The sequence below is a fragment of the Equus przewalskii genome, chromosome 21, assembly GCF_037783145.1.
Source record: "Equus przewalskii isolate Varuska chromosome 21, EquPr2, whole genome shotgun sequence".
Lineage (NCBI taxonomy): Eukaryota > Metazoa > Chordata > Mammalia > Perissodactyla > Equidae > Equus > Equus przewalskii.
Window position 1 is genome coordinate 26,634,028 of NC_091851.1, and position 12,745 is coordinate 26,646,772.

At 52.7% G+C, this 12,745-nt stretch overlaps 1 protein-coding gene across 49 annotated transcripts in view; it reads left to right on the forward strand.

Moving 5' to 3' along the window:
• EPB41L1 (erythrocyte membrane protein band 4.1 like 1) overlaps positions 1–12,745 on the forward strand; it is a 118,242-nt gene that overhangs the window by 40,021 nt on the left and 65,476 nt on the right. For 29 of the 49 annotated variants that reach the window (XM_070588217.1, XM_070588228.1, XM_070588229.1 and 26 more), the window contains exon 1: positions 10,497–10,741. The exons of the other annotated variants lie outside the window; for them this stretch is intronic. The gene's annotated coding sequence lies outside the window, so the exon portion shown is untranslated. Of the gene's footprint in view, positions 1–10,496; positions 10,742–12,745 lie in introns of those variants that run through there. 49 annotated transcript variants of the gene reach the window in all.

Below are 12,745 nucleotides of genomic sequence, written 5' to 3' on the forward strand. Positions count from 1 at the left end.
AATCCGTTGTTCCCACAGTATAAATACGTAGAAGAGAAATTTCTGGATTAAAAGGTGTGCACACTTTTAAGGCTTTGCACTTTTCCAAAGTGTCCTCCAGAAAGATGAAACCAGTTGATGGCTACATTGACGCTGTCCAAGCTACCTGATTTATGGGGTGCTCATTGCCTTAATAACCAGACTACAGTGGTATGGGAGGTGGGAGGCTTACTCAGATGGGCTGAGCAGGGGGGGAAGCATCAATGGTCACTCTAAAAGGATTTTTGCAGAGAGAGGCCCCTGGGTGGCGTGGCTCAGGCAGGGCTGGTCTGGGCTGTATTGGTCAGGGGAAGCTGTGCTGGGCTGTGCTGGGCTATTGGTCTAGGTCAGCTGCACTGGCTCAGGCCCAGCAGTCTTGCCCCTGGTGTGATCCTGGGCTCAGCTTGGTGTGATCAGTGTGGTCACCACTCCAAGACATTGGTTCTAGAAGCCAGTGCAGCCTCTCTGGCTGTGCTGACAGACGTGTACATTCACGTAGTGAGCTGTGATTCATCAGGGCTTGTGGTGGCAGCAGTAGCTCTGACAGAGTGGAACTGCTCTCACTGTCCTGTCACTTGGCCTCTAAAAATAACTCTTGCCTGTTCTGAGTGACCGCACCACCAATTGTCTGGAGGTGCAGTCCCTTGGCTGTGGCTATGCGAGGGAGGGCACGCGCGTGGGTATTTGCATGTGTGTGTGTATGTTGGGGGTGGGGGGTGGCGTCTGGGAACCTCTTTAGTGGTTGGCATTTGAGCTGGGGATTTGGGATGGGGGAACGAGAGGCAGGCCAGGCTCCTCCTATTCTACTCTCTCATGGCTGGGGACAATCTGTCTCCTCTTTGGAAAGTGGCAGAGCCAGTGGGGGCAGGGGTATCTTTCAGGACTGTGTGCTCACTCCCTGCTGAATGGGGGGAGCAGGAAGGGGAGGGAGACTGCAGAGGCAATGTGATAAGGGGGGGTGGTAGGCTCTGGGAGGGAGCACAGCATTTAGCCCATCAACAATTGAATCCTATGAAAGCCCATTTCAAATCTCATCTTTTTGGTGAAATTTTTGACATAGGGTTCCTTTAAATTTGATACAAATACAGCTGACTTCTAATCATGGATGATTAGAGACCATCTAGCCATGGTTTCTTAACCAAGTGTCCATAGACCCAGGGGGTGATCTATGTATGGGCTTCATGAGGTCTCTTGATGCCTGAAATTATAATAAGATGTGTGTTTGTGTGTGTGTGCGCGCACACGCGCACATAATGTGTGTGTGTCTGGACGTATGCCCATATGTACTTTTCTGGGGAGAAGCTGCTCTGCAGTTTTCATCACATTTTCAAAGGAAACTATGACCCATCAAAGGCTAAGAACCACACTAGTCCAACCCCTCCCATTATAGGTGATGCAGCTGAATCCAGAGAAGAAAATGACTGCCCGAGATCTCACAGCCAAGATCAGAATGCAGGTGTCTTGACACCATCATCCCCTGACTGGTTCCCTAAGTCAGGATTCAGTTATCTACAGTAGGCAGAACCCCAGGTACCATCTCCCATGCCCTTTTGGCTGCCATGGATCTGGTTTGAGGCTTTCAATGGCAGTGGGCAGCTGGGTACTCACCTCCAGACATTCCTATTCCCAGGTGCTCTCGTAGGGGATGACTCATGGGCATCTCCTGACTTGCTCCCTTACAGAGCATCTTAGCTCAAGACATTAAATCTGCCTCTTGTGCCTCAACATTCTCCCCTGGCAGGAATGCCCCCTTGACACAGGAAGTGCCCCTGCCTTCTGGGAGAGGAACTGACACTGTGGGCTTGAACAAAAAGTAAATGGTGCTATGGGTGAGTGGGCCTAAGAATATTATATGATGGACAGGCAGGATATTATAGCTGATGGTAAGAGACAGATATTGGTCCATTGTATGTGGGAGGAATTCAACTTTGTACCATAGGAGTTTAGATGAAGTGGAGCATGAGGATTAAAAATGATAATTAACATTCACTGAGCACTTACCATATGCCAGGCACTCTTCTAAGAAAAGTACATGTATTAACTCCTTTAGTCCTTATAATAACCACATAGGGTTAGTCCTTATAATAACCCTATGTAGTTATTATAAGGAAACTGAGGCACAAAGAGATTGAGCACAGCTAGTAAAAGGCTGAGCCAGGACATGAAGCCAGGTCTTCTGACTCCAGAGTGTAGAGTCATTTTTGAACCAACATGGGCTCCTAGCCTCTATGCTGGTAGATCTCACAAGTGAGTGTGCATCACAATCATGAGAGGGCTGATAAAAGCACAGGTTGCTGCTCTGAACCTCCCAGTTTCTGATTCAGTAGGTCTCGGGTGGGGTTTGAGGATTTGCACACCTAAGGAGTTCCCAAGTGATGCTGCTGTTCCAGGGACCAGACTTTGAGAACCATTGCTTTCCGCTTTCCTGCTTACCGATAGGAAGAGATGAACAGAGGGAAGAGAAGTGATTAGTGATCTTGCCTGGATTATTGCAATGCCCCCGTGGGTCCAGACCTCTCGTACTCTTTTGTCAGCTACTCTTCACCAGGGACAAATTAATCTTCCTAAAGGCCAGTTTGGGTCATGTCATGCCTCTGCTCATTCTTCTGGATTCTCTGCTGTGTGTATCAGTGCTGTCCAGTAGAACTATCTGCAGTGGTGGAAATGTTCTACATCTGCACTGTCCAATATGGTATCTAACCATATGTAGCTATGAATTTCACATTTTTTTCAATTTTAATTAATTTAAATTCAAATAGTCACATGCAGCTAGTTGCTAAACAGTGCAGGAAACCACATGGTATACCATTCGAGGCTCCATTGGCACCATATGCCTTTCCAGCCCCAACTTCAGCCCTCAGCATCCCGGCCTCTGGGCCATTCGAGACCAGGTTCCTGAGTCTATTCTGTACTTCCCAACTTCATGCCTTGTTTTATGCTATTTCCTCTGTCTAGACTATCCTGCTCTGTCTCTAGCACTCAACCCAAGTTGTACCTCTGCCTTGAAACCTTCTTTGACACTTGCTCCCCTCTAATCTCTTTCTCCTCTGAACTCCCAAAATACTTTATCTTTTTCTTACAACTTTAGTACTTTTTGTCTTCTACTGAAGTTGGCTGGTGTCAGTGTTGTCTTTCTTTCCCTAATCTTGAGCTTGCAGAGAGCATGACTGTTTTCTAGCGAGCCCGCACTCCCTACCACAGGTCCCTCCGGTCACACAGAGGAACTCGCTAAATCCCACAAACTTTCGCCCTGGTGTACTGGGGAAGCCGAGAGGGATAACGTGCCCTTCCTGTCCTCAAGCTGCTCACAGGCTGTCACAAGAATCTGATTCATGACCAGAGAACCATTGAAGCCAATGGTTATTTTGGGCAGCAAGATAAAAGTCACAGAGGGACCTCTTGGTGAGGGGAGTCTGGCAGGACCCGCCTAAGCAGAAGGCTGTGTTTACCCACAAAGGCGTCTTCTCTGCCCAGCATGCAAGGAGATGGGAACATCCAGACATCGCTGTCTGGCTGCCCCGTGAAGTTAGGGATTAACCAGGGATGCAGCGGCTGCTCTGACTGTCTGGTCCCTGCAGTTGGGTGGATGAAGAGATGGTTACAAAGACTGCAGAACAATGTCAGCTTCTGGAATCAGAGTGTTGGCTGGGTGGTACCTAGGCCCGGAAGGTGCATGCAAGAAAATGTGATCTGAGCAATGGACAGCAGGTGAAATTCTGCTGGGCCTGGCTTGGGGGTTTATGAAATCTTCAGAACAGTCCTGGCTGAAATGGAAAGATGGTCAAAAAGGAAAAAAGAGAAAAACAGCTTTCTAGCTTCGGATTCTAATACTAAGAGTATTTCACATCTGAAAATCTCTAGCATGTGTTCATCTCTAGGACAAAAACATTTTTTAAAAATAAAACTTTATTGAAGTTATGATATAAATGCAGAAAATTACATAGAGCATAAGTCTACACATACTTGTGTAGCTACCCCCCAGACAAGAACTAAAACATGGCCGGCATCTCCACAGTAAATTTGTATTAAACCAAATGTGTGCAGGATTAATGATGGAAAAACACAGGCTCTGGAATCAGGCATTTCTGGGATTGAATCCTGGCCTCCCTACCCACTAGCAATGTGACCTTGGACCAGTGACTTAACTGCTCTGAGCTTCAGTTTCCTCCCCTATAAAATCAGGGTGGAATATATAATCTCTGTCTCACAGAGCAGTAAGGAATTAAAAACTGAAAATGTACGCAAATTGCTAGGCGCAGTGCCAGCACATAGTGGGGTCTCAAATGCTCTCTGTGATGATGATGCTGATTGATGGTGTTGCTGCAGCATCTTCTGGCAGACAGGACCACAGACATACACAAGCAGCTTTTCTCCCGTAGCCTCTCACTGCTCTTAGCCTCTGAATGATACTCTCCAAGGTCTCTTCTGACCGCAAGGAATTTGTGATGCTGTGATGATGCAAACCTCAGTTGACACTTCAGGCACCTGATGGGAGGCTGGGTGGATGTCTGTATCCAGTGGGAATGTGGCCAGATCTTCCATGTTCGGGCCCCAGGAGTGTGGCTCCCAGACCTCCTGGGGGAAGGCTGATTTCCCAGGGGCAGCCGTTGTGTAGGGTTCCATTAAGAATTGTAGCCAAAGTGGAGTTGGGGTCAGCAGAATTCAGTCTTAGGAGTGTCCTGGCATCCTGGGTGAACTCCTAGCTCTGGCTTGCTCCCTGCCCTCTGGCTCTGGGAGTGTAGATGTGTCCCAAGGGATACACATCATGCACGTATTTTGAACTGGGCACTAAGCTGGGCAATTCATACACCCCAGAGCTGGAAGGCAGAGAGCAGGAGGGAGGGGAGAGGCCAAGAGGTTCCTTCTGGCTGGGAGGGGTTGTTGCAGCGAGGAGGGGATCAGGAAGGACTTCCTGGAGGATGGCTGGAAGAATGACCATGGGAAATGGAAAGAGGTTCTCTCAGGCAGAGGAGAGAACATGTGCAAAAGCAGAGAGGCGGGGCCGTGCTGCTCAGCCCTGCCCTGGGGGCGGGGAACCAGCCAGTTTGACACAGCTCCCCACACAAGCCTGAGGATGAGGCTGAAGAGCCTGGGGAGACCAAGCTGTGAATGATCTGGAGAGGCAGGCCGAGGTGTGTGACTTGCTTTATCAGAGAATGGGGGGCCACTGAAGGTTCCTCCATTGAGGAAGCAGAGTGGACCAGCTCCTCAAGATTTGCTCAGTGGAGACCAGCATGAGAACAGTCATCGAGACCCACACTGTTTTTGGCCAAAGATGGTTGCCAAATGTCCAAGGTCTCACAGGACCGGGCTGTGAGAGCATCTGGAGTGCCCAGATCTATGTGGGAGGTGGAGTGGGGGTGGCTGGCTGTGGGTACAGAGGCGGGGGTGTGGAGGAGGAGGGGGACAGAGGAGAAGGCAAGGTTCCCATCTTTGAGAAACTGCCATCTTGCTGGAGAAGCTAGAGAGCCTCATGACAACTGAGCCCCATATTCAGAAGTGGAGACGAGAGATGTGTGGTCCAGCAGGCCAGAGGAAGAACAGGCTGGGTGGAGCATGAGTGGAAGAGGCAGGGAGGGTGGACTCCCTGGAGGGGAGGCAACCTTTGGAGGCTTTGGAGAGACTGAGGGTACCACAGGGCACGCTAAGCCCTTTGTGGGTATTCTCTCGTGTCATCCTCCTAGGAGCTCTAAGAGGTGGTGCTGATATTATCCCCATTTTACAGAGGTGGGAACTAAGTCTCTGAGAGGTTAAGGCCTTGCCCAAGGTCACGTAGCTCTTGTACTAATTAATGAATGTCCCTCATCCCTGCCTCCACCCTCCCCCAGAGGTAAATATTGCCCTCAGGCTCTTCAGCAACACCAAGATAGATATGGAAAAGCACTAAGTACTGTGCATCATTCCGCGCTAGAATATGACCTAATGCAGGAGTGTGTGGTTCCCACGGTCAGGGCTGGAAGCTCCCTGGGGATTGCAGTGATTCGAGAGCCTTCCTGGAGGAGACTGAAGGAGAGGTTGTAGGGGCAGCTGGAGGGGAGAGGTTTCTGCCTGGTGAGTGTTGCCACCTATCCACCCTGCCTGCTCCCCACACCCAGACACAGCTGCCCTGCAGTGCCTCCCAGAGAGTGCCAAGCATCAATGAGAACAGCTTGGTCAAGCAAAACTTCCCAGGCCTGTTGGTCACGCTGCTCTGGAAAGTTTGGCTCTGGTAGCTTCCTCCGGAGGCTGGCCCAGCCCTGGGCTGCAGCTTAGCCCACCCAGGCCCTGCTGCCCTCTGGAGCCCAAACCAGATGCCCTGAGGCTCTCCTGCCCTGAAGACCCTCCTCTCATGACCTTGCCCTTATTCCAGCTCAGTTTAGGCGTCCCCTCTTCCAGGAAGCCTTTTCTGAGCCCCATGGGCTGGGTCAGGACCTCAGGGTATCTAAACCTGTGCTGACCAAAAGAAATAGAATGTGAGCCACACACAGGAGCCACATATGTAATTTTGAATTTTCTAGTAGCCACATGAAAAAAAAGCAAAAACATGAAATTCTAATGATATATTTAACTCAATACATCCAAAATATCATTTCAATGCAAAAATTATTAATGAGATACATTATATTCTTTTTTTTTGTATTAAATCTTCAAAATCCAGTGTGACCTTTATACTCACAGCACATCTCCATTTGCACGAGCCACATTTCAAGTGCTCAGTAGCCACATGTGGCTAGTGGCTACCATAGTGGTTGGCACAGTTCTAGAGGCAAGCAGAAGAGCACAGGGGTTGAAACTCAGGGACTGGCATCAGACAGACCTGGCAGTCACGTCCTAGCCCTCCATTTATTAGCTGGGCAAACTTTGGGAAGTCGTTAGCCCCTCTGAGCCTCAGTTACTTCAGCTGTGACAAGACTTACTAATTTCAGTGCCGGAGAATTGCTGTAAGGATTAAACTGATGAATGTGTGTCTAGTGCCAGGCATGGAGTAAGTGCTCAGAAAATGGTGGTGATTCATCTCACAGTGCCCTCTGATGTGCTGGTGTATGTGCCATTCTCCTCCACTGGACTGATTGTGAATTCAAGGACAGAGACCACCCACTTCCTCCCACCTTCCCCAGGGCCTGGCTCAGTGTGAACATCACTGCTTGCTAAAGGAAAGATTAAATCCTTAGGCTAAGAGTGCTCACCAGCCTCCCCATCCTGCCCACCCAGGAATCAAGGGGCCCTGGTGGCTGGGAGTCACCAGACCACTGACTACCTGGGGCGACCTTGGCAAGTTGCTGCTTTGCTCAGGTCCTTGGTTTCCTCATTCAAAAGATGAAAAGGCGGGTGGGTGGGTGGGACCCTGCCTGAAGTGTTTGGTTTAGACTCTGCCCCACCAGTGCCTTTGAGGGGCTGTGGCTGACACCTGTGCACTTTGCCTTCCCATCCAACGGAGCGAATCCTGGCCCCTGTATCCTGACGCTTTTACCATCAAGTTCTCTCTAGTTAAAATTTAAGAGAAAAGAATTTCTCCTGCCTCCCAGGCAGACCAGAAGGGGGATGGGCAGTCCTGTCCCTTCTTTTCTGCCAGCATTTGCTGACCTGTCACAGCAACCCAGTAGCAGTAGGGCAGGAAGAATTTCTCCTATTTGGTAGGTGAGGAGACTCAGAGAGGTCAAATCATCTGCCCAAGTAACACAGAAAGCAGTGGTAGAGCCAGAGCTGGAAGCAGAATTCAGAAGTAAGGGAACTGAAGAGGCCCTCTTTATTGGGTGGGCTCCTCTTCCTCCACCTCGGCTCCTAGCATTTCCCTGTGGGGGCTTTCATGAGATGTGGCCCTGGGTTGGGTCCTATCCCTATGCCTTCATTCCCTGAGGAATGAAAGCAGCCAAGTAATTGGAGAAGTAATTTCAACTGATGGCCTGTAAGGGGCTGTGTGTTCTTCAGAGTGCCCCCAGCCCACCCCCAACCAGATTTCTCTGGAAAAGGTTATCATAGGGTAAAGTGGAAAGTGTCTGGTCCAGATAGCCAGTGTTACTGTGTGAGTGTAACCTTGGACAAATCATCACCTCTGGACCCCAGTCTGTCTATTTATAAAATGGAGGATGATATCTCACGAGATGCTGTGAAGATCCCATACAAAAGTAATTTGCAAACTGAAGAGTGCTAACAGAAATGTTAGTTAATAGTAGCAACAAAAATAATGATAATAGTAGAAGAAGCCCAATCTTCTGTGTGGTTCCACTGACCTGAAGGGAATTGAGCCCTTTGGGTATAAATCCAGAATGATGTCTGGGAATGTCCTGCCTTAGTCTTTGGAATGTAGCCGGGATTTTTCTGGGAAAGTGAAAGTCTCCATCTAGCTGAAGAGAGTGGGAAAGTGGCCCTGCTCCAGGGGAGGAGCATCCAGGGAAGGAGAGTTTAACCAGGAGGAACAGAGGGCTTTGGCCGTGCAGCTCTGTTCTGCCCACAGGAGCCCAGGGTTGGGAAGGCTTGTGAGCAGAAGAGGCTGAGAGTCAATCTGGAATAAAAATTCTGGAAGGCAGGGAGTCAAGAATGTCTTAGCAGACGTGCATGAGAAACAATCAGTTCCTCTGGTGTAACTCCTAAATTTTGCTGAGCCTTTTACTCATTCATTTGAATAAATATGTAGTGAACTGAACTCAAACAGAGCATTCTGAGTGTCAAAGTGACTTGCCCAAGGCCAGGCCCCTGAGGGCCTGGGGAGTCCCTGGGAGGAGCTGAATTTGGAAGACTGAGGAATGAAAAATCCAAAGGCAGAGAAGGAAATCTGTAAGGAAGTCTGCCCAGCAGGACTCTGGTCCTTCTGTGAATTGGCCCTGAGCTGATTTGTCCATCTTTCTGTCTACTGTCTGGAGGGAGGGCATGTTCTCTAGGACTGGGAGGAGCTGGCTTCCTCCTGCTGTCTGCTTTCTGATCACTCCTGAGCCTAGTGGGCGGCAGGGAGAGTGAAGGGACCGGAATCTGTGTCTTGGAAACATCTGGTGAAGGAGTCCCTCGTGTTTAAGTTGGAGAAGAGAAGGTTTGGTTTGGGGATGGGGAGAACGGACACTGTTCCTATCTTGGGTTCTCTGAGGGATGCTGGGGAGAGGGCATCGCCTCGTTCTGTGGAGGCCCTAGGGTTGGTACTAGGACCTAGGGTGGAAGGTCACCCTGATGGAGCAGCCACCATGGGAGGTAGGAGTGGAGGGAGGGAGTGGCCTGTCTCTGGAGTGTGGGAGTAGAGATAGATACTGGTGAGTTTGACACTGAGGGAATTGCAGCATGGGGGAACAGATGGCTCAGCTCACATCTGTGCTGCTTCCCAGCTTTGCTTTCCAGTGTGGTGGATTCTGTGGTGTCTAAAACAGTGGCTGGCACACAGTAGGTACTCAGGAATTATTTGAAGAATGACATAATAGATGGGTATGCCTGAGGGGGGTTAGGGAATAGGAGTCACATGGGCTGCAAATGTGGACCCTTGGGCAGAAATCTTTGGAGATCATATTGTGGGTTACCCGCCATCTTCTCCAGGCCTTCCCCACAAACTGGGACCCCTAGAAATAAGACGATCAGCCCTTTCTTTCTTTGTTCCCAAACTGAGGCACAGAGCAAGAAAGCAAAGGAACTGGCCGACTGGTGGCAGAGCTGGACTGGAGCCAGGCCCTCTGCCTCCCAGAGTCCCCTGTTATTGGAGGTCCTGGCCTGTTGATCAAGTGAGGTAGAGGTGCGGTGGTCAGGACCAACTTTTTGAGTTAATGCTGCCAGAGGGGAGGAGGAAGGCTTGGCTTGGTTTTGAGCGATGACCTCAGTGCCACAGGTCCCTTGGCCACCACCTCCCCCCTCTTCCTGGAGCCTGGTTGCACACCCAGCGTGTGCTCACACACATCCAGAACAGAAACGCATCTGTACACAGGCCCAGTCCCCAGTGTTACACTTATGGTCGTTGTCACTGAAGCACATATGGACAAATGTACACATACATACACTCAGAGACACACAGGATCCCAGGAGACATTTGCACATACCTCCTCGCTAATGGGGGAGGAGCCCTGAGTCCCAGGGAGATTCGGGCTGCTGGGCTGTTGGGGCTGTGAGGGTATCAGGGTATCAGCTGGGTGGGCTGGGAATGGGAGCCCCACTGAGGCTGAGTCACCCCTTCTGAGTCAGGGATCCTCCCCCTTCTCCCCTCCCCCTCCCTCTCTCCCGGCTGAGCACCCAAGAGGGGGTGGCCCAGGAGGAGGGCAGAGGCTGGCTTGGGCCGGGGTGGGGGCAGAGGAGGAGCAAGAGCCTCCTGATGCACAGTCCCGCAGTGGCCTGGGAACTGCCTCTGTGGCAGTGCCTGGGAGGAGGTGGCCTGGGAGCCGAGAGAGGGAGAAAAGGGGAGAGGGAGAGGGAGATAGAGACAGGCAGAGAGGAGGCGGAGGCAGGGGCAGGGCTGCCGCGAGGGAGCAGGCAGGCGCACGGCGGCCGCCCCTGGGCTGGGCGCGGAGGCCGGGCGGGGGCGGGGGCTGGCCGCACGTCGGGCGCCAGGCCCGGGGCTGTGGGCACGGTGCCCAGCCCCCGGCGCACGCCGAGCCGCCGCCGCCGCCGCCGCTGCTGCAGTCAGCATCCATCAGCGGGCGGGGGTGTCGTGGAACAGGCTGCTCCGCAGAGCCCGCCGCGGCCCTGCGCGCCCGCCCCGCCCCGCGGCCGGTAGGCCGCAGGAGCTGAGGGGGCACCCCCCGCCCAGCCTGCCCGAGATGGGGACCCTCAGGCCCAGGTAGGCACGTGGTGGCAGGGGATCAGGTACCACGGGGGTCTGGGGGCTTGGTACATATAGGCCCAGCCTCCAGCTCTGGGAGAGGACTGGGGTGAGACCGGGAGGAACTGAGTTTGCAGGCTGTTGGACCCCTGGCCAGGGTCGGAGAAGTCCTTGCTATTTCTCCCTACCTCCCAGGTCTGCAGCCTCCGCAAGGCCTGGAGAGAGGGGAGGGCAGACAGTGGGCTGGTGCTTGCCTTGGGGATGAAGTGTTGCTGGGTGCTGGGCTCCCTGGGTTGGCCCACTCTGTTCTCTGAGACCACTCCGGCGGCCTCCCGGGAGTCTGAGGGCTCTCTGGATGTCTCCATTCAGGCTTCACATGCTGCAAGACAGTCTTTTGGCTGGAGGCTGGGATGCTGGGGAGCTCCTGCCCTCACCCTCACCCTCTCCCTCTGTTACAGACCTTTCCCCACTCTGGGCTCACTTTGCATTCCACCTCCCTTCTAAGTCTTCCAAAGCTGGGGCGGTGGACCTTAGCCCTAGGACCTCTGTGGTTCTGGCCTGGTGTTGTCCTGGCCAGAGGCTACCCCCGTTGTTTAGAGGAGAGGACTTGCAGGTCCCCGTTGTGTCTGGCACCGTCACACTTAGGGATGTCCAAGAGCTCAGGAGGACAGGCATGGGGGGCCAAGTCACTACCAGGGTACTTACTAGGTTCTGAGGCCACTGCCTGGTAGAGCTATGGCCCAGGGTGGTCTATGAGGACCTTGAAGGGCTGGACAAGGACTAGGAGGGAGTTCTGAGGATACCAGTCTCCTTCTCGGCTGCCGGCCATGGTCCTGGCTTTTCCCCCCAGAGCTCTGAGGATGCGTTGGTGGGGGAGAGACACTACTGCGTGTTCCCACCGTCACTTCTGGATCTGCATATCACCTCCTCTGCACCCAAAGGTGGGAGTTTAAGAAGGCTGGATTGAGGACCTCTCTGGGGCTGTGTGGGGTCCAACTGCTCCATCTCTTCCCCATCTCCTAGCATTCAGAGTCTTCCAGAATCAGCAGCAGTTGGGCCACGTTGAGAGCTGGGGACGGGAATGGTGCCCTCAGAAGCTCCTGGAAGACTCAGTGCTGCCTGTCCCGGGCAAGGGTGTGGAGAATAGAGGCGGCTGTGTGCCCGCCTGCCCACCCATTCCTCCAGATGGAGCCTGCGGCAGAGGCAGCCTGTGCCAGCCTCCTCTCTCAGCCACTGTGGCCCAGGAGGGTTCTGCCAGCTCCGTGCGGGGATCAAGCTGGCTTCTGCTGGCTAGCCTGAGGTCATGCCTGCCCAGCAACCCCGTGCGTGGTGTTTGTGATGTGCAGAGCGTGGCCCCTTGAGGGGCACCCCAAGGCAGTCCTGGAGGAGATCAGTGCAGTGGGCATTGTTCCTATTAAAACCCTTCCTGGGCCACGTGGCAGTTCTCTGGGCCCAGCTCTGTGAGTTTCATGGAAGGTTGCTTCCACAGAACCCGCGTGAGAATAATGCTTGGTCCTGTAGTCCTCACTCAGTAAATATTGAAGAGCTGAATGACTTGTCCAAGGTCACACAGCAACTGAGTTGTAGAGCCAGCACTAGTGTAACCAGGTCTCCTATCTCTTGGTTTGGGGTTCTTGCAGCCCCAATGCCTGCTTCCCTCTTGCTGCAGCTGTCCCATACACAGGACTCTTACAGGGGCTGGGCGCTATAGCCTGGCCCCTTAGGAGGGGCCTTACATTGGCCCCCCAGCCTTTGCCCCCAAGAGATGAGGAGGAAAGGCCAGGCTGCCTCACAGATAAAGGGCCAGGGCTGAGGCAACAGGCAGCTGGTAGCCCTGGACCCCCTTGGGAGTATACAGAGCCAAGAGGATGCTGGATGCCCAGGGATGTTCTGGGCCTGACCCTCTGGGGGCAGTAGAGAGGGTCTCCAGACTAGGTCTGCTGAGGCAGGACGTACCTCTGTGTTAGCTCCAGCATGGACTTCACTCTGGGCCTCTCTGGACTTCTGTGTCCCCACTTATTC